At 46.2% G+C, this 22,578-nt stretch overlaps 1 long non-coding RNA gene across 1 annotated transcript in view; it reads left to right on the plus strand.

Annotated features, from left to right (window-relative positions):
- The first annotated feature begins 213 nt into the window (after positions 1-213).
- The window catches only part of LOC141084628 (uncharacterized), a 278,465-nt gene continuing 256,100 nt past the window's right edge, over positions 214-22,578 (plus strand). The window contains exon 1 of the long non-coding RNA XR_012231062.1: positions 214-231. This is a non-coding gene — a long non-coding RNA (uncharacterized lncRNA). The remainder of the gene's footprint in view (positions 232-22,578) is intronic.

Raw genomic sequence — 22,578 nt, forward strand, 5'->3', positions numbered from 1 at the left:
GTGGGCATCCCCCCTATATGGTGTTACTAAGAGGCTGTGAACCATATGCTCTGCATTCCCTGTGTGAACATTGCCACATACGGATTATTTTTTTGCACTGGTGTGAAACACGGCCAATCCATGATTGTAGGCTGGCTGTTTCATTAGGTATTATTGCACCTATGCAGTTGCCATTTTACTTGGGTCCGCTGCACCCTGTTAATGCATTTATATTGAGGCCTGTCTATACAGGTAAGCATCTCTGCCTGTTTTGTTTTTTTTCTCAAATATTGGAGGATTCGTTCCTCTTTCTATGGTTCTCATGTTAGAGTAGGACTGGCAAGTGTAAGGAACTTTAACATCTATGATTAGGCGGTGCTTGGGGAGGTGGAGCAATCGCTGCAACTTCTGCATACGAGTGGAGTGGACGTTTGAGCGACGGATGTGCGAGCACAGTCTTCACACCTTATGGAGCAGGGATTTTAACTCTGAATGATTAAGGAAGCACTGCACCACCAGGTTCAAAGTATGAGCCAAGCAAGGTATGTGTGTGAGTTTTGCATGGGCTATGGCTGCCACAAAATTACGGCCGTTATCACTGACTACCTTGCCTGCCTCAAGATGTAGACTGCCCAGTCATGACTCGGATGGTCGCTGCAAGTAGTCGGCCAGTACCTCCGCGGTGTGTCTGTTGTCGCCCAAAGATATCATCTTTAACACAGCCTGGTGACGCTTACCACTAGCTGTTCGATAGCGGGACACCTCGTGTGCAACACTGCCAGCTGCAGATGGAGTGCTCGTTCGACTGCGCTCTGTGGACGAGCTTTGGCTGATAGAGGAGGAGGAGGAGGACCAAAAGCCTACAGCCAACTGTTTCCTATCCCATGGGCTAGGCAGCACTGTTCCACCGCCGCTGTCCCCAGTGGAGCCTGCATCCACCACATTAACCCAGTGTGCAGTGATGGACACGTAATGGCCCTGGCCATGCCTACTGGTCCATGCATCTGTTGTGAGGTGCACCTTCCCACTCACTGACTGTTTTAGTGCATGGACAATGCGGTCTTTCACATGCCGGTGGAGGGCAGGGATGGCTTTTTGAGAAAAGAAGTGCCGACTGGGTAGGTCATAGCGTGGGACAGCGTAGGCCATGAGGTCGCGGAAAGCTTCACTTTCAACCAAACGGTAGGGCATCATCTCTAATGAGATTAGTTTGGCAATGTAGGCGTTCAAACAAAGTGTACGCAGATGAGAGGATGAGTACTTTCTTGTCCTACTCAGAGTGTCTGGTAGGGTGAGCTGGACTGGAGAGCTGCATATGGGGAAGTAGCGGTGGACCGGACAGAGTGAGAGGGGGTTAGTGATGGTATTGGTGGTGATGGCCTAGATTCAGTGTTGTTTTGCAAAACCATTTTGATTCCCTGAGTGCTTTGGCCTTGCGACGACACCTCCACATTTAGTGCAGGTGGTGTGCTTAATGGTGGCAGTGGTCTTACAATGGGGGAAGACATGGAGCATTGCTGGCTACCTTCAGTCGGAGCAGGCGCACATGTGCTACCTGAGGTTTTGTAGCCCGTCCAAGCTTGCAAATGCATGTTGATAAAATGTCTAAGCATGCAACTGGTATTCAATTTGTTTACCTCGGCTAAAGGTCCTTCTGCACTTCTTACAGGTAACCTTTGCCTCATCAGTAGGATTTTGGACAAAGAAGTGCCACACTACACTCTTCCTACTATGGTATATATTTTCTGGCCTTGCACGCTGTGCTAAGTTGACCGTCTGGCCAAGCTGTCCTGCAACTCTTTTAGTTTTTGTTCCACATTTTTGGACAGCTACGGGCCTGCCAGAAAACCGCTGCTGCGATGTCAATGCCTGCTGCAGATCCTTCTCCTTATCTGATCTATTGCCAGCGCCACCCTCCTCCCCCAATGGATGCCAATCCGGGTAAAGAACTGGGTCATCCATTACCTCCTCTTCAAAGTCATCTGCACGTTCCTCTTTACCTTCCTCTGTGTCACCGTGTAAGGTGGTATAGTATGCGGGAAGGGGCACCTGAGTTTCATCAGGGTCAGATTCTGGCTCAATAGACTGCGAGAGCAATGTAGTGCTCTGGGTCGATGTACCAGCAGAATCATCTAGCAGTGGCTGTGTATCAGTGTACTCCATGTCAGATTCATCTTGGACTGGGGAATTCTGGATTTGACTAGATAACCCAGGTATGGTATGTGAAAAGAGCTCCATAGAGTAATCTGAAGTGTGGGATGCCGCATCCTTAACTTTTGGTGGGGGTGAAGGACACAAGGTGTTTTTCCTAACCAGAACCCTGCACTGACGACTCCATGCTTGCAGGTTTCAAACGTTCAGAAGAGGAGGCAATAGAGCTGGTGGCTGTTTCAGCAATGTACGCCAAAACCTGTTCCTGATGCTCCGGCTTTAAAAGCGGTTTTCCTACTCCAAGAAAAGGAAACCTTACAGGCCTTCTTGGGCCAGACGTTGATGCAGGCTCAACACCTCGTGCCTTAGCAGCTATTGTGATTTTAGCCAGAACCAGCCGATGCACCACCACCATCAGTACCAGCTGCGCCCCCCTGCCCACATCCGAGGGCTCTTCCAACATACTGCCTCATGTTTGGGAAAATGTACCAAAAATACCAGCAGAGAGATGGTACTGTATGAGGAGCGTCCAGCTGTGTAAGGTGTATTAAAAAAATTAAATCTACGTATATATTTTGTTAGTCACAGACGCTCTCACAGTATGTATTGGACCTTAATCCAACAAGCAGATGTACGGAATTGTATCAGAAGTGTACAGCTGTATAGGTTTTTTGTGTAACTAACAATCTCCGTTTATGTATTTACGTAGTGTCACACACACATGCTGACTCTGTATAGATGTGACTGTAATGCGAACGGCAGATATACAATACTGTTTGAGAATCGGACAGCTCTATACGGTGTGTGTATGAAAAATTGTCAATCTCCGTCTATTTGTATAGGGACTGACACACGCTGTCTCTGTCTAGTTTTGACCGTCATCAAACAGCAGAAATACGAAACTGTTTAAAAAGCGGATAGCACTCTAAGGTATAGTTCTGGAAAAATGGAAAAACTCCTCTGCTTTTTTTTCCAGAGTCACACACAGCTTCTATTTGTCCGTGATGCAAGGCGGTACATGGTAGTGTGTGAGGAGCATACACCGCTATACGGTGTCTGTATGGAAAATTGTCAATCTCCGTCTATTTGTATAGGGACTGACACACGCTTTCTCTGTCTAGTTTTGACAGTTATCAAACAGCAGATATACGAAACTGTTTGAAAAGTGGACAGCACTCTAAGGTGTAGGTCTGGAAAAAAGGAAAAACTCCTCATTTTTTTCCAGAGTCACACGCAGATAGCTTCCATTTGTCCATGATACCAGCCGGTACACGGTAGTGTCTGAGGAGCGTACACCGCTATACGGTGTCTGTATGGAAAATTGTCAATCTCCGTCTATTTGTATAGGGACTGACACATGCTGTCTCTGTCTAGTTTTGACCGTACTTAAACAGCAGATATACGAAACTGTTTGTAACATGGACAGCTCTCTAAGGTTTAGGTCTGGAAAAATAGAAAAACTCCTTGGCTTGTTCTTCCAGAGTCACACACAAATAGCTTCTATTTGTCCGTGATACCAGCCGGTACAAGGTAGTGTGTGAGGAGCGTACACCGCTATACGGTGTGTGAAAAAATGAACGCTCAGTAACTCACCAGGACAAAATAATAAAAGTTGGAGAGCTTTGAAAAAAGCAGTTTTAACAGCAATGCAGCTAGCAGGTAGCCTTAAAAGGCAGTCTAATCACCATCAGCGCTGCTGCACACAACAAAAATCCTCCCCTTTCACTGCACACTAACTCTAAAGTGAAAAGCGCAATCAGCAGAAGCAGTTTTTTTTCTTCTTCCCTGGCTAACGCTCTCCCGGTTCAGAATCAGCAGCAGCACCTCTCCCTATTGTAAGATCGGCAGAGGTAAGATGGCGGTTGGCCGTCACAGCCGTTTATACCCACTGTGACACCACACAAAGCCATCCAATCACTTCAATGCCCTTCTCTAAGATGGTGGTGGCCGCTGCCAATGTCATCGCCTGGCCCACTGGTGCATCCTCCATCGTTGGCTGAGAAAAGGCACTGGAAGCATTATTTGAAATGTGACTCTGGCGCTCTGATTGGCGACCTCATGGCCGACCTCACCCTATGGTCGGGTTTCGATCGGCGAAACCCGACTTTAGCTAAAGTCGGCTATTTTTGAATTTGACCGACCCATTTCGCTCAACTCTAGTAAACACCAGCATCAATGTGAAGCCAAACTTGAGACTGTCCTATCCTCTTGTATTAAAGGCTTGCCATGTCGTATTGGCATTAGTGTGAAAAAGAACTGAGCAAGACAGGGTCCTGAAAATGGACACACAGCAAATGTGAAGCTATATAAATGTAATGTCCAACTCAAAGGAAGGGAGGCCATACTCTTACCTACACTAAATGCAGAAATCTTAAAGAAATGAACTGGAATATCAGTTGGCATGCATGCAAAATAGGAACATGTTCATTTGTCATAACAAGACAAAACCTAAGACAAAATGATGCTTGTTTAGGTTTTATTACTAAGGTTAGGACCATCCCGAATTTAGGTACACTTTGACTGGTGGGAGGGCTTTTATGCTTTTTTTCATAAAAATCAGTGTTCACAGTTTTTCCAAGATGGCTGCCGCAGGGATCAGACACACATAAGGGAGTTCCACATCCAGCGGAGTCAAACTGTGCCATGCACCTTTAATAGTGCTTCATTAACCATCCTACTGTGCTCTGGTGGGTACTCAGTGCCCTTGGGACCAGAAAGCAACAGTTTTAAACCAACTTCTCCAGCCTGAGATTGCCTGCACAGCCTCTTCAATCTGCGGCCTACTACAGGGCCTGAATTGTGGTCCCCCTGCTGGAAAAAGTTTCTCCTGTGGCTGGGGATGGTCCCTGCATGCCTTCCCCTCCATCCATCTGTGACAGATCTATAGCGGAGGCCCAACTGAGTGGTGAGTGAACTTCTGGGAGCCTCCATCTGTGGTGAAGATCCTGCAGGCAGTAAGATACCTCCAGGACCAGACCACTCCCTACCCATCTGCTGTCTTACCTGCTGATGCTTGTTGCACCTGGTGAGGGAGAGAGGGAAGTTTGCTGATCGGGTTCTGTGTAATTGCCGGGGGTTGTGTTTCCTCACCTCCTGTGCAGTTATACAACAGGGGAATTCCCCATCTGTACAGAATCAATGAGCAACCCGGGGCCTTAGAGGGACACTGCAGGAGATTTCCTCTACTGTAGCCTGAGCAGTGCTGTTGCCTCTCCCCGTTAGTGGCCAGAGGAGCTTGTTAAGAAACACCAATAACTGAGACTATGAGTGAGGGGTTTGAGAGGATCCAGGCACTGGCCTATTATCTGTGGCACTGGTTACCTTTGGTGGGGACAGCTACCAGGACAGAACTTTCTTGGCCTACAAACACCCCCTCCCCCCAAGAGGACACATATAAAGCAGAAGACTATCTACTCCAAAAGCCACATAATCCCTGATTTACTATTTCATCCAACATACAGTATTAGTTAAGTTGGAGCTTTGCTGCCATCTACTGCTCATAACTAAAATAACGCACTGATACGGGCTGCATTATACTATCACTCCATATACCACTGCTGAGTAGCACTCAGTGCTCTTTTTTATATACAGACGCCTCCCTTAAGGGCTCATATTCTAAACTGCTGTGGATACCGGCCAAACTGGGGACCCTTTTCAGCCTGTTTACCTTTATGATCTTCTGAGTGGTCTGTAGCCCTTAAACCATCTTGGATCTCCTCAGGATCAATTCTCCGTGATGTCCTACCTAAACTACTTAGGTATGTAGGTTCTTGCACTTAAATCTCGACTGAGACGTCTCCCCTCTCCTTACAAGTGCATTTCTATTCATTTTCTATTCCTCTTGATCTACGTGGAAAAATTTGTAAGTCCCAGTAGGTCCAAGGCTACTAAAACCAGGGCACAGGCTGCCAAATCTTCTCCTAAATCACCAGATTCAACTCTGTGATGTCTAAAGAATCCCTACAAACCATTGCTGACTCTATCACAAAGCAACTTATGCCAAAAATTGATGCAAGACTTCTTTCCTTTCAATCCTCATTGGACTCAATCCCATCCCAGTTGTCCGACCATTTCACCAACATTTTGGCAGCAGAACAGCAGATTAGTGATTTGGAGGACACTGTACAGTCCTATGCTGCTCAGCTTAAGGATAAGGACCATGTGATAGAGCAGCTCCAAGACAAGTTCAATGATCTGGAAAACTGCAGCCACCGAAACAATCTCCATGTCATCGGCATTCCTGGGTCGGTAAAGGATCTCCACCACCTTACTTCCTCCTGGCTCCCACGAGCACTTAATGTGCCTGACCGACCTGGCTCCATGATAGTCGAACGAGCCCACAGACTTGGACCTCCAACTTCAGAATCCAATGCCCGCCCTCACCCTGTTATTTTTAAGTTACTTAATTTTCAGGACAAAATGCTAATGTTTCGGGCATTTCGGGCTATGTCTGCCATGAAATATGAGGTACACTCTCTTCTTATGTTTCAAGATTATTTTGTCAGCCAAGCGTCGAGCCTTTGCCCCAGTTTGTAAACTTCTGCATGACAGAGGCTCCCATTTTGCCCTTCTCTACTCGACACGTCTGAGAGTGGAACTCTGAGGAAAGACAATGTTTTTGTTGACCCAAACGAAGCCTTGGAGGAGGTGAAGCGCTCCTCCCTAGCTTCTTCTCCAGCCACTTGATTTCAATTTCAAAGTTTTTGTAATTTTTTAGCCACGTTACATCTTTGTTTATGTATACCTGCATGACTAATCTTTCGATTTCTACTTAATGCATGTTGTTTTTTTTTTACTGTATTATGATTATGGGAGGTCTTAGTCGAGATACAGTTATATAATGTTTATTGTAGTTTCTCTATTGCTTATGGGTTTGTTAGGGCGTGGGGGGGTGGTCGTGCCTAGGTCAGCCAGCGACTCTGCGCTGCCTCACTGACGTCCCTGGCTGACCTAGGTGAACTGATGAGCGTGGGGAAAAATTCAGAAATTTTCCCTAGCTCATTAGTTCATCTCCGGTCAGCCAGGGAGGTTGCGCAGAGATGAACCAAGTCATTCTGGCAGTGTTTTGCAGCGGGCTGGTGCATTAGCACCAGTCCCATTGCAAACCAGTTAACCCTTTCTGATGGATTGCAGAGAGGGACCTGACTGACGGAGAGGTAAGTATATTGTTGCTTTTTTGTTTATTTTTGTTAAAGGTCCATGGTTTTTTTATGGATTAGCAGAGGAATAAAATTGTGGTCAAAAACTTGGTGTCTTTATTTCATTGAAAAATGTTTAATTAATGTATGTGTGTGTTTTTTTTAACCCTTTAATAGTCTAGGGTTAATAATGGATAGGTGTCTTATTAACACCTCTCCATTATTAATCGGCTTAATGTCACCTTCCATTAGCAAGGTGACATTAACCCTTTCTTATTAACCCATTAGCCACCACTACAGGGCAATGGGAATTGAGAGGCTAAGTGCCAGAAAAAGCGCATTTTATAGATGTGCCTTTTCTGGGGTGTCTGGGTGCAGATTTTTTTGTAGCCGGGGGGGGTGCAAAAACAATGGTCCCTCTCAATGCTATTAATACTTGCCCTCACTCACTAGCTTTCCCTCTCTGGTTGCGAATTTATCACTGGAGCCCACGCATTTTTTTTCAACTAATTAACCCTACATGTCAACTAATTAACACCTACATGTCCCAAATTTTACACACAAACCCTAATATAATAGTCAAACACATCTAAAAAAATAAATTAAATGAAATGGTTAACTGTATGTAAACCATGTGTCATTTCATGTCGGTTTTAGAATGATTTCACAGAAGCCGGCAATTGAATTAGCGGCTATTCTGCTATGTAGAACTCTAAGTAGTATAAATATATATTTATATATATATATATATATATATATATATATATGTGTCCCAATAAATATCTATTCTTTCATTTCTTCATTAAACATGTCAGTGTGATTTTACTGTATCGCAAAATGAATTGCCGGCTTTTGGTAAAGGACACCGGGTGCGCATTTCGCACAAGTCACATGTCTGGTCCGTGTGTAATCCGCATTTTTCTCCCTCCCATAGACTTGCATTGTCACATTTTGCCCGTAATACACTGACAATCGCAGCATGCTGCGATTTTTTTCGGCCAGTAAAATGCGGCCGAGAAATATACGGCTGATGGGAGCTGCCCCATAGAGAAACATTGGTCCGAGTGCAAATCGTTGTTTTAACGCCTCTCACTCGTCCTTATTTCTCTCTAGTGTGACGCTGGCTTTATACTGAATAACCCCATCTTCTTTTGAATCTTTCAAGCTACACTTTATGGATATTGTTATGTCCTTCTTTGTCTTTATATGTTATGTATGTTACAGATTCTTATCTTGTTTGCAGACGGTTATAAGTAAATCTTTAAAAAAATCAGTGTTTACTAAGTACCCAATTTATTTATATGCACTGTTGCTTTTACTTATCTACTTACAGCAGGGTATTTGTTCATTTTGTTTCTGTCTTAGGTTTTGTCTGTTTAGTGGCCAATGTGAATGTATTCCTATTTTGCATGCATACCAACTTATACTCAAAAGTTCATTTTTTTCGGTTTAGGATCATAAACAAACATCATTGTGCAGTGTAAATGCACCCTAAACTGCGCACAGACAATTGCTTTATGGCAGGTCTAGATAAAGGAGGTTTAATTTTCCATCCAAAACAGGGATTTTAAACCGAGTTCCTGAAAGCTCAGGTAAAATACTGATCGAGGCATCACTTGCTAAAAAATCTATTATAGCAATACCCGGTGATTTTGCTTTGAAGCAGAAAATAACTGATGTTGAAAATTACTGCTGTTGAACAAAGCATATTTAGAGAAAAATAACAGTAGAACAAAACCCTTGTGAGGATCACTTTAATTAATCATTTGGTGACGATCTATAAAATAGCAGTGATTAAGCTGTAGAAATACCCTACGGGATTTACTTAGCTCTTACCGCTATCTAGATATACAGCTGAAGACGAGCAATCCAGATATTGTGTGCATGATCGGGTGAATTGCTAGCATGATATTGCTAAGTACAGCCTCTGCTAACAATATATCAGGCAGTTCTGCTAATGTAGAACACACTACCTGGCACTTTGTAATGCTCCAGCAGACAGAATAACTTTTGCCACACTACATCAGTAGTCTAGAAGCAATTTAACTGTCAAGTACAGATGTAGGAAACATTATTGTGTCTACTGGTGTGTAACAATGTGCAAAAGGACATGTTAGCATAGTGTTGTACTCCGGTGTTTTAACTGCCTAAAGCTGTGCAGGTCTTTTAATAAATCCTTTTGTTTTGGAAATGGATAGCTAGAAAATAACTTTAACATACTATTCTTGGGAGAACTGCTATAAACCACCCCTTAAGCATTGTTTAAAAGACAGCTATTTAACTTTAGTGCTAACTAAATCCCCCATGTGAACTGCATTGTATTTTATATGGTATGCATTGCTGAATTTCCACCACTTTCTCATGCTCCTGAATGCCCCATGTGAACTGCATTGTATTTTATATGGTATGCATTGCTGAATTTCCACCACTTTCTCATGCTCCTGAATGCCCCATGTGAACTGCATTGTATTTTATATGGTATGCATAGCTTACCCATCTTCTTGTATCCATAATTGTACTCCATCTTGTTATCTTTGCCACACATCTAAGTGGTCTGTATAACCCCTTCCCCCTTTTATGACCTCTGCTTAACTTTGTGCATTTGGCCTGGGCAGTCACACCCCACTTTCACTCACACCTGATTGTCTTTAGCTGCACATATATTCACCACCATGGGTCTGCTCCAGACGTAGTCGGCTCCATCAATTTCAAAGTACTAATTTCTAAGTACTTTGAATTAGACTTGAATTTCACTGGAATTGATTGTAAGGTAACGGACTATAACACCACAACAATGTTTCGCCTTCTTTTTACTATCACCCCCATACTACTCTATTTCTCCCTAACTCCTGCAATCCCTCCACCCAGTAAGGAACTTGACATTTCCCCCTCCATCCTTCCCAGCCATCTCACCTCTTCGTCACAACTGTTCCTCCACATACAATCCTTTTTCTCCAGACACACACGGCCACATCATGTCCTATCCTGCTCCCACCTTCTAATGCTCTGTCAACTACTCCTTATTGCTGGCGACGTATCCCCAAATCCTGGCCCTCCTCAACACCTCCCTACACTCACTTCTACCACCCTGCCACGAACCTCTACACGTCTTCGCAACCATGATAACCTCATACCTATTCATCCAGCCCCCACTCCCTCAACCCCCTTACCTGGAGCCCTATGGAACGCACGCTCTGTCTGCAACAAGCTATCATTTATCCATGACCTCTTTATCACCAACAAACTCTCCTTCCTCGCCATTACTGAAACCTGGCTCAATCCCTCTGACAGCCTCTCCAGCTGCGCTTTCCTATGCCGGATTCCATCTCTCTCACACCCCTCGCCCCAGCAGCAAACGTGGTGGAGGAGTTGGCTTGCTCCTGTCTGATACCTGCTCCTTTACCCCAATTCCTTTGCCACCCTCCACTACTCTTCCCTCATTCGAGGTGCACTCCGTCCGCATCTATTCCCCCTCCAACCTCCAACTGACTGTCATCTACCGCCCGCCAGAACTAGCCATCTCCACCTTTCTCGACCACTTCACCACCTGGCTACTCCATTTCCTTTCTGCTGACATCCCCACCATCATCATGGGCGACTTCAACATCCCCATTGACACTTCCACCCCGGCTGCCTCTAAACTATCACTCACGGCTTGCCTCAGCCTCACTCAATGGTCCTCTGTGGCCACTCACAAAGATGGTCACACACTGGACCTTATCTTCACCCGTCTCTGTTCTCTCACTAATCTCAATAACTCACCCCTCCCCTGTCTGACCACAACCTACTGACATTCTCCTCCCTCTCCTCTCCTACTGCGCAACACCCACTCCATAATCTTGCTCACCCTCGCAGGAATCTCAAACAACTCAATTTACAATCACTCTCTGAATCCCTTCTCCCTCTTACAGACATAGCTTCCCTTCATGACACAGATGCTGCTGCCACCTTTTATAACACCACAATAACAGCAACGCTTGATTCGGCTGCCCCCCTCACGCAGAGCAAAACGTGAACAATCAACAGGCAGCCCTGGCTGACCAGCCTGACCAAAGAATTGAGACGGGTTTCCAGGGCCGCTGAGCGGAGATGGAAGAGAACCCATTCTACTGAGCACTTCAATGCATACAAGCAGTCCCTTGCCAGCTTTAAGCCCACGCTCTCTGCCGCAAAACAAACTTACTTCGCATCTCTCATATCCTCCCTGTCTCACAACCGTAAACAGCTCTTCAACACTTTCAATTCTCTACTCCGTCCCACAGCACCTCCTCCCCCTCCTCTCATTTCTGCCAAAGACTTTGCCTCCTTCTTTAAGCAGAAGATCGACACGATCAGACAAAACTTTGGCCCGCAGCCCCACTGCCCCTCTTAGTCACTCAGCCCTGTTCTACAAAAGCCAGCTTCTCCACCATGACAGAAGATCAGCTCTCCACCCTTCTGTCAAGATCACACCTCACCACTTGTGCCCTCGACCCACTCCCGTCACACCTCATCCCTAACTTGGCCACAGTCCTCATCCCATCTCTAACACACCTTTTCAACCTTTCACTTACAAATGGTGTCTTTCCCTCATCCTTCAAACATGCCTCAATCACACCAAAAAGCCCTCCCTTGACCAATCCTCTGTGTCTAACTATCGCCCAATATCTCTTCTCCCTTACACCTCAAAACTACTGGAACAGCATGTATATCTTGAACTGTCCTCCCACCTCTCCTCTTGTTCCCTCTTTGACCGGTTACAATCTGGCTTCTGACCGCATCACTCAACTGAAACTGCCCTAACTAAAGTCACTAATGACTTACTAACCGCCAAGAGCAACACTACTCTGTCCTCCTTCTCCTGGACCTGTCCTCTGCCTTCGACACCGTAGACCATTCCCTCCTGCTACAGACTCTCTCATCTCCTGGCATCACAGACCTGGCCCTATCCTGGATCTCATCATACCTAACAGACCTAATATTTAGTGTCTCCCTCTCACACACCACCTCCTCACCTCGCCCCCTGTCTGTCGGTGTTCCCCAAGGCTCTGTCCTAGGACCCCTACTATTCTCCATCTATACCTTCGGCTTGGGACAGCTCATAGAATCCCACAGTTTGCAGTATCACCTCTATGCCGATGACATGCAGATCTACCTATCTGGACCTGACCTCACCTCCTTACTGAATGAAATCCCACAATGTCTGTCTGCTATCTCAGCCTTCTTCTCTGCTCGCTTTCTCAAACTGAACATGGACAAAACAGAATTCATCATCTTTCCCCCTTCTCACTCAACCCCTCCAGCAGACCTATCCATCAATGTCAACGGCTGCTCTCTTTCCCCAGTCCCGTACGCTCGGTGCCTTGGGGTGATCCTCGACTCTGCGCTCTCTTTCAAACCACATATCCAAGCCCTCGCCTCCTCCTGCTGCCTCAAACTCAAAAATATTTCCCGGATCCGCTCATTCCTCAACCACGAAACCACAAAAACACTAGTGCATGCTCTTATCATCTCCCGCCTCGCCTACTGCAACCTCCTACTCTCTGGCCTCCCCTCTAGCACTCTGGCTCTGCTCCAGTCCACACTCTGCTGCCCGACTAATCCACCTGTCTCCCCGCTATTCCCCAGCCTCCTCCCTATGCCATGCCCTTCACTGGCTTCCTATAGCCCAGAGGCTCCAATTCAAAACCCTAACCATGACATACAAAGCCATCCACAACCTGTCTCCTCCATACATCTGTGACATGGTCTCTAGGTACCTACCCGCATGCATCCTTCGATCATCTCAAGATCTCCTTCTCTACTCCCCCCTTATCTCTTCTTCCCACAACCGCATACAAGACTTCTCCCGTGCTTCCCCCATACTCTGGAACTCCCTGATGCAACACATCAGACTCTCACCATCAACGGAAACCTTCAAGAAGAACCTGAAGACTCACCTGTTCTGACAAGCCTACAGCCTGCCATGATCCTCGGTCTACTGAACCGCAGCACAACCTGCTCTACCCTCTCCTACTGTATCCTCACCCATCCCTGTAGACTGTGAGCCCTCGCGGGCAGGGTCCCCTCTCCTTATGTACTTGTGTATCCCTTGTCTTGCACATGTTTACTATACTTGTCTATATTTCCCCTTTTCACATGTAAAGCGCCATGGAATAAATGGCGCTATATAAATACATAATAATAATAATAACTTCGTATCTCCTGTGCCCAATAATGGAATTGTCACAAGTATGCATAATTCCATAAAGTACATTGTCACGGTCATAGGTTCTTTAATAACTAGATCTCTCAGACTTGAATGAGCTGGAGTACTTGCTTTTAATGTTTATCAATTTTTTTAATTCAGATGAACATGTTATGGTGATCTTTCAAATGCTAATGGCGTTTTAGATATTCACCGCCAACTGGAAATACAATACATTCTTCATCTTTTCTTACACTAGTTCATACAGTTAAAGTCTATAGCTGGTTTCGTAAGATTAGGTGACTGATCCTCTTTAAACCCTTTTCCACTACACTACATACAATTACATCATGCAGTGGGTGTGGCTGAATGTCGCAGGTTTAGGAGCTGAGCCTGCACCATACCTAGCAGATGACAGCTGTGTAACACAGTGGGCATCTGCAAGTAAAAGCAGCGAGAAATGGAGCTGGACTTTAATCACTGCTATTAACACTTTAAATGCTGCTCTTCACAGGGGTGCATATTCTGGGTTTGCCAGTGGCCTGCATTGAAATGCAATGGTGGGTTGCCAATAAGTTCCTATGGCATTGAGGACACTGCTGAAGTCCCCCATGGCTACAGTTTTCGTACTCCTATTCCAACAGGCTAAAGTTCACAGTAGAATGTGTACTTTTCTGCATTGTCATGTAAAAGTTTTGCACTACTGGTCAAAATTACTGTTATTGCTAACAGTTAATCAAGTTAAAGATGAAATGATATCTAAAAGTCCTAACATTAAAGATGACACATTTCTTTTGTATTTTAGGAAAAAAATGCATATTTTCATTTTTTTACATTTGAAAAATTACAATTGTGATTGGCTGCTCGAACACCGAGTCATGCTGTCATGTGTATGACAGCATGGCAAACACCACTTCTGATCGGCGGTGAAATCATCCCCTCCAGTTAGAGAGCCGTGGTTCTCACACTGTCAAAAGACAGCGTGAGCGTGCAGCTGTGATCAGAGGTATAAAGTTTACTTCTGGTCACAGGTGTCAGCTGATCAGACAACTGCTCTGATAATCCGACACCTGCTGCCACTAATAACAGTGAGAGCAGAAGCAGCGGATGGGAGTATTCATCAGCCGCACCTGCGCTGTAAATAAATAATTTAAAAAAAGCCTGTGTGAGCTACCCTGTATTTTTGGTAACCAGCCAGACAAAACTCACAGCTGTGGGCTGCAACCCTCAGATATCAGCAAGACTGATTGTCAAGAATAGAGGATCAAATACTGCTGAGAAAATAAACGCTGATGTGAGCTGCCTCGTAGGTTTATCCTGGGCCGGGCACTATGCGATGTTTTCTCGCATAGAACTTGCCCGTATTCTATGGTAAGTGTGCCCTAAAAACGCATTTATTCAGACTGGCCTATCACCTCAACACATTAACCTAATCTATCCCTGTGTGGCATAGCCAAAAGTTTTACCATAATCATGTTCCCACATGCTTTATGCATCCATTAGCCCTCTGTGTCTGTACTGTTACACACTTAACATTATGGCTGGTCCATACAATCAGGGCAACTGTTACCACCCACCTTTCGTGTCTACCTCTTTCCTCATAGACTGTAAGCTTGCGAGCAGGGCCCTCAATCCTCTTGGCATCTGTTAAGATCTATGTGATTATTGTTATGCTGTAATGTCTATTGTCTGTACAAATCCCCTCTGAAATGTAAAGTGCTGCGGAATTTGTCGGCGCTATAGAAATAAAATGTATTATTATTATTATTATTATGAATTGCTTGAAGAAGAAAATGGTCGCACTCTTCGGGATAAATTATTGCTGCTTTATTGAAACATGAATACCATGTCAAATCGGGTAGTGACAACAAAGAGCGAGAATAGGCTGACAACGGCTGTTTCGCGCTGTTAGAGCGCTTCTACGGGTCAAAGGGTAGGAGGAAATGACGGATACATATACTGATCACATCTTGCTGTCTCTCCTCCTACCACAGCTGTTGTCTAAGTGACAAGTGAAATTAGAACCATGTGAAAAAGTGCATAAAAACACATTAAAATACATGAACTATACATGTTCTACTTTACCTGGAGAGATTGATAACTACATGTTACTCCCTGTATATCTGTTTTTGTAGATATATGTATATTTATTTAGCACAACGTGAATTAATTTTATGTGGAAAAACAAGCGATATCATTACAACTTCTATATTATCTTAGAAAATATTTACTTGTAAACTATTGAATATATAATCGTTTCTACTGAGATATTTATCTCTCCATGTTACCACTTCATTAGTATTGCTTACACTAGATCTCCGCTACTAAATTCAAATAGCTATGATTTTAAGTTAGAAGTTGTTCAATGACGAGTTTGCTATATTAATTCTGGACTACCAGTTATTTATCCACCATTAGAGTTGAGCTACTTTTGGTTTTTTAGGGTCGCGTTTCGTTTCGTGAAACCCGACTTTTCCAAAAGTCGGGTCGAGCAAGATCGTCCGATTATAGGGAAAAGTCGGGGTCGTCCCGAAACACGAAACCCAATGTAAGTCAATGGGGAATAAAAGTCGGCAGTGAGAGGAGGACAGGAAACACACCTACAGTGCCCATTGGAATGCCAAAAGCATCAATTCTTCTTACTTAAGCTTGTCAACCTTAATTAACTTCATAATACAAGTTACGCACTGAAAAATGGGGGTTATTTGGCTAAAGTTGTGGGGGGGAGGGCTGGCTGCAGGTTTTCATGTGCCCTGGGCGAAAGAGCGCCCCTTTAACACATGCCACAACTCATCATGCTCCGATACGGCAGAGAAATAGCGGTATAGTACAATGAAAAATACTTCACTTTTTACATCTCATGACGAGGCCCATCTATTTCTCCATACAGAATCATTGGTCCCATATAATGTTTGAAACAGTATATGATGAGCTCCACATAATGCTACAGTATATGTTGGTCCCAATGGATGAAGCTCCACTGTCTTATGGGCCCAAATAATGCTCCAAACATAATGGGCCCCATTTCTAATGCTCTAGTGTACAATGGGCCCTGTAAATGCTGCTCCAGTGTCTGATGTCCACCTTTGGAATGTTCCAGTGTATGGTGGGCCCCATCTATCATTCTCCAGAGTATAGTGCTCCCCAAAAATTGCTGTCCCAACATTGAAAACAATCAAATAAGTCTCCTCACTAGGGAATCCCTGTACTAGTCTAGACTCCTCGTCGTCCCCATCTTCCATCTCACTGCACAGTATTTCAACTTTGCAAGTGCTGTGATCCTGGGCAAGCAGGGGGGGCCCACTTGTTGGCGACGGCACTGGCACAGGGCCCCTGATAGTACGGTGGTGTGTCTGATGGCGGGTGGGCCGAACCTGCACTTTCATCTGCAGCTTCCTCTTTGTCACCGTGTAAGATGGAACTGTATATGGGAAGGGTAACCTGAGTTTCATCAGGGTCAGATTCAGGCCGGGTAGCGTGCGAGGGTAATGTAGTGGTCTGGGTCAATGTACCAGCAGATTCATCGAGCAGTGGCTGGGCATCAGTGCACTTGTGTCGCCCCCAGGAGTACGGTCGCCGCAGTGGCATTACCTTCTTCCTAGGGAGTGTGATGTCATGCTTGGGAGCAACGAAGGATCTCTCTAGCAGGTTAACTGATTGGGCGGCGTTATTCCCACGAGTCATGACCCTCCAAACAGCGTTCATGAAGGCAAAGTGTTTGTTTTACGTGGGCAGTATGGTTGCAAAGCTGAACCTTAAAGGAATGTCCAGAAGGGCACCACCAGGAGTGGAGCCTACGGTTAAATTCGACTCCACCTGGGAAACCTCAACCATGCCAGCTACAGAACAGATGCACACATTGCAAGTTTAATTCCGTTAACGAACGAGACTCCGTCATGCCCCGCGGTCCGAGTCCGGCTTACTAGAAGGACATGTGAGGCTCTGGCACATGAGATTGGCCAATAACTGGTGTGTCATGCCCTTACATGTACGTGGCTGCATGTGTGCTACACTGAAAAGGCCAGCGTTTGTCGGTTACAGGTGCAGATAACCCGCTGAACAACGTTAGTGATGGGGATAACTGATTACAATTATTACCCGCGAACAATGATTTCCCAGTAAGTGCAGGTCAACCGCAGTTCCGGAATTAGGCCTAACCGTCATTCCTGAAAAAATGAAAAACTTACGTGTGCAAACCACAGGTGCTGTAGCTTGCTTAACAGCTCGCCAGCCGTTCTCACGCCCAGTATGGATTACACGTGATTGCACAAAGGTGAGAAAGGGTACCGTATCCCCGGATAACATGTATGGATAGCGTACACATTCAAAATATATGTCTCAGGAGGCAGGCTCAGACAGTGTTAGGCCCAGTATGGATTGCACGTGATTGCACAAAGGTTAGAAAGGGTACCGTATCCCCGGATAACATGTATGGATAGCGTACACATTCAAAATATATGTCTCAGGAGGCAGGCTCAGACGGTGTTAGGCCCAGTATGGATTGCATGTGATTGCACAAAGGTTAGAAAGGGTACCGTATCCCCGGATAACATGTATGGATAGCGTACACATTCAAAATATATGTCTCAGGAGGCAGGCTCAGACGGTGTTAGGCCCAGTATGGATTGCACGTGATTGCACAAAGTTTAGAAAGGGTACCGTATCCCCGGATAACATGTATGGATAGCGTACACATTCAAAATATATGTCTCAGAAGGCAGGCTCAGACGGTGTTAGGCCCAGTATGGATTGCACGTGATTGCGCAAAGGTTAGAAAGGGTACCGTATCCCCGGATAACATGTGTGGATAGCATACACATTCAAAACATGTGTCTCAGGAGGCAGGCTCAGACGGTGTTAGGCCCAGTATGGATTGCACGTGATTGCACAAAGGTTAGAAAGGGTACCGTTTCCCCGGATAACATGTATGGATAGCGTACACATTAAAAATATATGTCTCAGGAGGCAGGCTCAGACGGTGTTAGGCCCAGTATGGATTGCACGTGATTGCACAAAGGTTAGAAAGGGTACCGTATCCCCGGATAACATGTATGGATAGCGTACACATTCAAAATATATGTCTCAGGTGGCAGGCTCAGACAGTGTTAGGCCCAGTATGGATTGCACGTGATTGCACAAAGGTTAGAAAGGGTACCGTATCCCCGGATAACATGTGTGGATAGCGTACACATTCAAAACATGTGTCTCAGGAGGCAGGCTCAGACGGTGTTAGGCCCAGTATGGATTGCACGTGATTGCACAAAGGTTAGAAAGGGTACCGTTTCCCCGGATAACATGTATGGATAGCGTACACATTCAAAATATATGTCTCAGGAGGCAGGCTCAGACGGTGTTAGGCCCAGTATGGATTGCACGTGATTGCACAAAGGTTAGAAAGGGTACCGTATCCCCGGATAACATGTATGGATAGCGTACACATTCAAAATATATGTCTCAGGAGGCAGGCTCAGACGGTGTTAGGCCCAGTATGGATTGCACGTGATTGCACAAAGGTTAGAAAGGGTACCGTATCCCCGGATAACATGTATGGATAGCGTACACATTCAAAATATATGTCTCAGGAGGCAGGCTCAGACGGTGTTAGGCCCAGTATGGATTGCACGTGATTGCACAAAGGTTAGAAAGGGTACCGTATCCCCGGATAACATGTATGGATAGCGTACACATTCAAAATATATGTCTCAGGAGGCAGGCTCAGACGGTGTTAGGCCCAGTATGGATTGCACGTGATTGCACAAAGGTTAGAAAGGTACCGTATCCCCGGATAACATGTATGGATAGCGTACACATTCAAAATATATGTCTCAGGAGGCAGGCTCAGATGGTGTTAGGCCCAGTATGGATTGCACGTGATTGCACAAAGGTTAGAAAGGGTACCGTATCCCCGGATAACATGTATGGATAGCGTACACATTCAAAATATATGTCTCAGGAGGCAGGCTCAGACGGTGTTAGGCCCAGTATGGATTGCGGATTGCACGTGATTGCACAAAGGTTAGAAAGGGTACCGTATCCCCGGATAACATGTATGGATAGCGTACACATTCAAAATATATGTCTCAGGAGGCAGGCTCAGACGGTGCTAGGCCCAGTATGGATTGCACGTGATTGCACAAAGGTTAGAAAGGGTACCGTATCCCCGGATAACATGTATGGATAGCGTACACATTCAAAATATGTCTCAGGAGGCAGACTCAGACGGTGTTAGGCCCAGTATGGATTGCACGTGATTGCACAAAGGTTAGAAAGGGTACCGTATCCCCGGATAACATGTATGGATAGCGTACACATTCAAAATATATGTCTCAGGAGGCAGGCTCAGACGGTGTTAGGCCCAGTATGGATTGCACAAAGGTTAGAAAGGGTACCGTTTCCCTGGATAACATGTATGGATAGCGTACACATTCAAAATATATGTCTATACATCAGGAGGCAGGCTCAGACGGTGTCAGGCACAGTATGGATTTGACGGCCCAGATTACACAGCGGAGGAGCAGGGAGAGGTAAAGATTGCAAATGCTGGGGCCCTGCCCAAGCAAGGGGGGCCCACTCGTGGGCGTCGGTACTGGCACTGGGCCCCTCATAGTACAGCGGTGTGTCTGACGGCGGGTGTGCACCACCACCGTCAGAGACACTTGATTGCACTATGAGGGACCCTGTGTCGTGCGCTAGGTGGTGACCCCCGGCCATGGGGGGGAGGCAGCACAGTTAGGGAGTTTTAGAAAGTGGCATATGTTGATGTTGGACATTCAGCTAATGCAAAAGGCGAAATAGGTGAAGTCCCAGGAAGAGGTGGACCAAAGCAAGCCATTTTTCTGTCACCCTATGTGTCATCAGGGGAAGGTGGGACAAAATCCTTGGAAACCCATGCATGGTTCATTTTAATGAAGGTTAGATCATCCACATTTTGGGTTGACAGACGGGTCCTTTTTTCTGTCAGGATTGATCCAGCTGCACTGAAGACTCTTTCCGATAGCACACTTGCAGCTTGGCAAGCGAGCTCCTGTAAGGCATATTGGGCCAATTCAGGCCAGGTGTCCAGTTTAGCAGCCCAATAGTCAAAGGGGAATGACCTGTGTGGGAGAACATCGATATGGGAGGAAAAGTAGTTTGTAACCATAGTTGACAACTGCTGTCTCCTGTCACTTTCCATCGATGCAGTATTACCAGTTGTGTGAGCGGTATTTGAAAAATCAGTCCACAACATTGTCATGAAACCCCTGTCTCCAACGCCACTTCTGCTGTGTGCACCACGAACACCTCTGCCAAGCTGCCCCCGGCCCGTACGGCTCGTGTGAGAACCATCACCGCTGCTGTGTGCTGGGAATGCCTCAAGCAACCGATTTACCAGAGTTGCTTGTTTATTAGCCAATATTAGGTCAAGGTTCTCCTGTGACATGATGTTTTGTAATTTGCCTTTATAGCGTGGATCCAGGATGCTGGCCAACTAGTAGTCGTCATCGTTCATCATTTTGGCAATGCGGGGATCCCTTTTTAGGATCTGCAAGGCATAATCTGACATGTGGGCCAATGTTCCCGGTGTCAATGATGCACTGCGAGTGCTGGTTGGAGGAGCACTTTCTGGCAAATCCACATCCCTCCAGTCACGCACAAACCCTGTACCAGACCTTGCCACGCCAACATTTTCACTTGCCCCACGAGATGCATCCTCCTCCCCTAAGTAATCATCCCCATCATCATCATCCTCCTCCTCTTCTTCCTCCATCTCGTCCAGGAGAGGTCCCTGAGCAGACAATGGCTGAATGTCATCAAGGATTCCCTCCTCCTCTTCCTCCTCATCAACATTAGCTGCAGACGCCTGCTCCTTAAGGTGCATCAAAGTTTGCATGAGCAGACGCATAAGTGGGATGCTCATGCTTAGGATGGCGTCGTCTGCGCTTACCAGCCGTGTGCATTCCTCAAAACACTGAAGGACTTTACAGAGGTCTTTCAGCTTCGACCACTGCACACCTGTCAACTCCATGTCTGCTCTCAAAGTGCCTGGCCGTGTATCCTCCCACAAATGCATTATAGCCTGCCTCTGCTCGCACAGCCGCTCCACCATGTGCAGGGTGGAGTTCCACCTTGTTGCAATGTCGATAATGAGGTGGTGGTTGGGAAGGTGGAGCAATCGCTGCAGCTTCTGCATACGAACGGAGTGTACAGGCGACTGGCGGATGTGCGCGCACAGTCTTCGCACCTTCTGGAGCAGGGCTGTTAACACCGGATAATTTTTGAGGAAGCACTGCACCACCAGGTTCAAGGTGTGAGCCAAGCAAGGTATGTGGCTGAGTTTTGAAAGGGCTATGGCTGCCACAAAATTACGGCCGTTATCACTAACTACCTTGCCTGCCTCAAGATGTACACTGCCCAGCCATGACTCAGTTTGTCGCTTCAAGTACTCGGCCAGCACCTCGGCGGTGTGTCTGTTGCCCAAACACATCATCTGCAACACAGCCTGCTGACGCTATCCACTAGCTGCTCGATAGGGGGACACATCGTGTGCAACAGTGGCAGCTGCAGATGGAGTGCTCGTACGACTGCACTCTGTGGACGAGCTTTCGCTTCTGGAGGAGGAGGAGGAGGAGGGTCGAACGCCTACAGCCAACTGTTTCCTATACCGTGGGCTAGGCAGCACTGTCCCACCACCGCTGTCCCCTGTGGACCCTGCATCCACCACATTAACCCAGTGCGCAGTGATGGACACGTAACGGCCCTGGCCATGCCGACTGGACCATGCATCAGTTGTGAGGTGCACCTTTCCGCTCACTGACTGCTTGAGTGCATGGACAATGCGGTCTTTCACATGATGGTGGAGGGCTGGGATGGCTTTGCGAGAGAAGAAGTGGCGACTGGGTAGGTCATAGCGTGGTACTGCATAGGCCATGAGTTCGCGGAAAGCTGTGCTTTCCACCAACCGAAAGGGCATCATCTCAAACGAGATTAGTTTGGCAATGTGGGCGTTCAAACCCAGTGTACGCGGATGAGAGACTGAGTACTTTCTTGACCTACTCATAGTGTCTGGGAGGGTGAGCTGGACTTGAGAGCTGCATATGGTGGAAGTAGCGGTGGACAGGGCGGACTGAGAGAGGGTTGATGATGGTGATGGAGTTGGTGTTCTTT

Source organism: Dendrobates tinctorius, unplaced genomic scaffold (assembly GCF_039654945.1).
Source record: "Dendrobates tinctorius isolate UK_male_01 unplaced genomic scaffold, ASM3965494v1 ptg000025l, whole genome shotgun sequence".
NCBI classification, from domain to species: domain Eukaryota; kingdom Metazoa; phylum Chordata; class Amphibia; order Anura; family Dendrobatidae; genus Dendrobates; species Dendrobates tinctorius.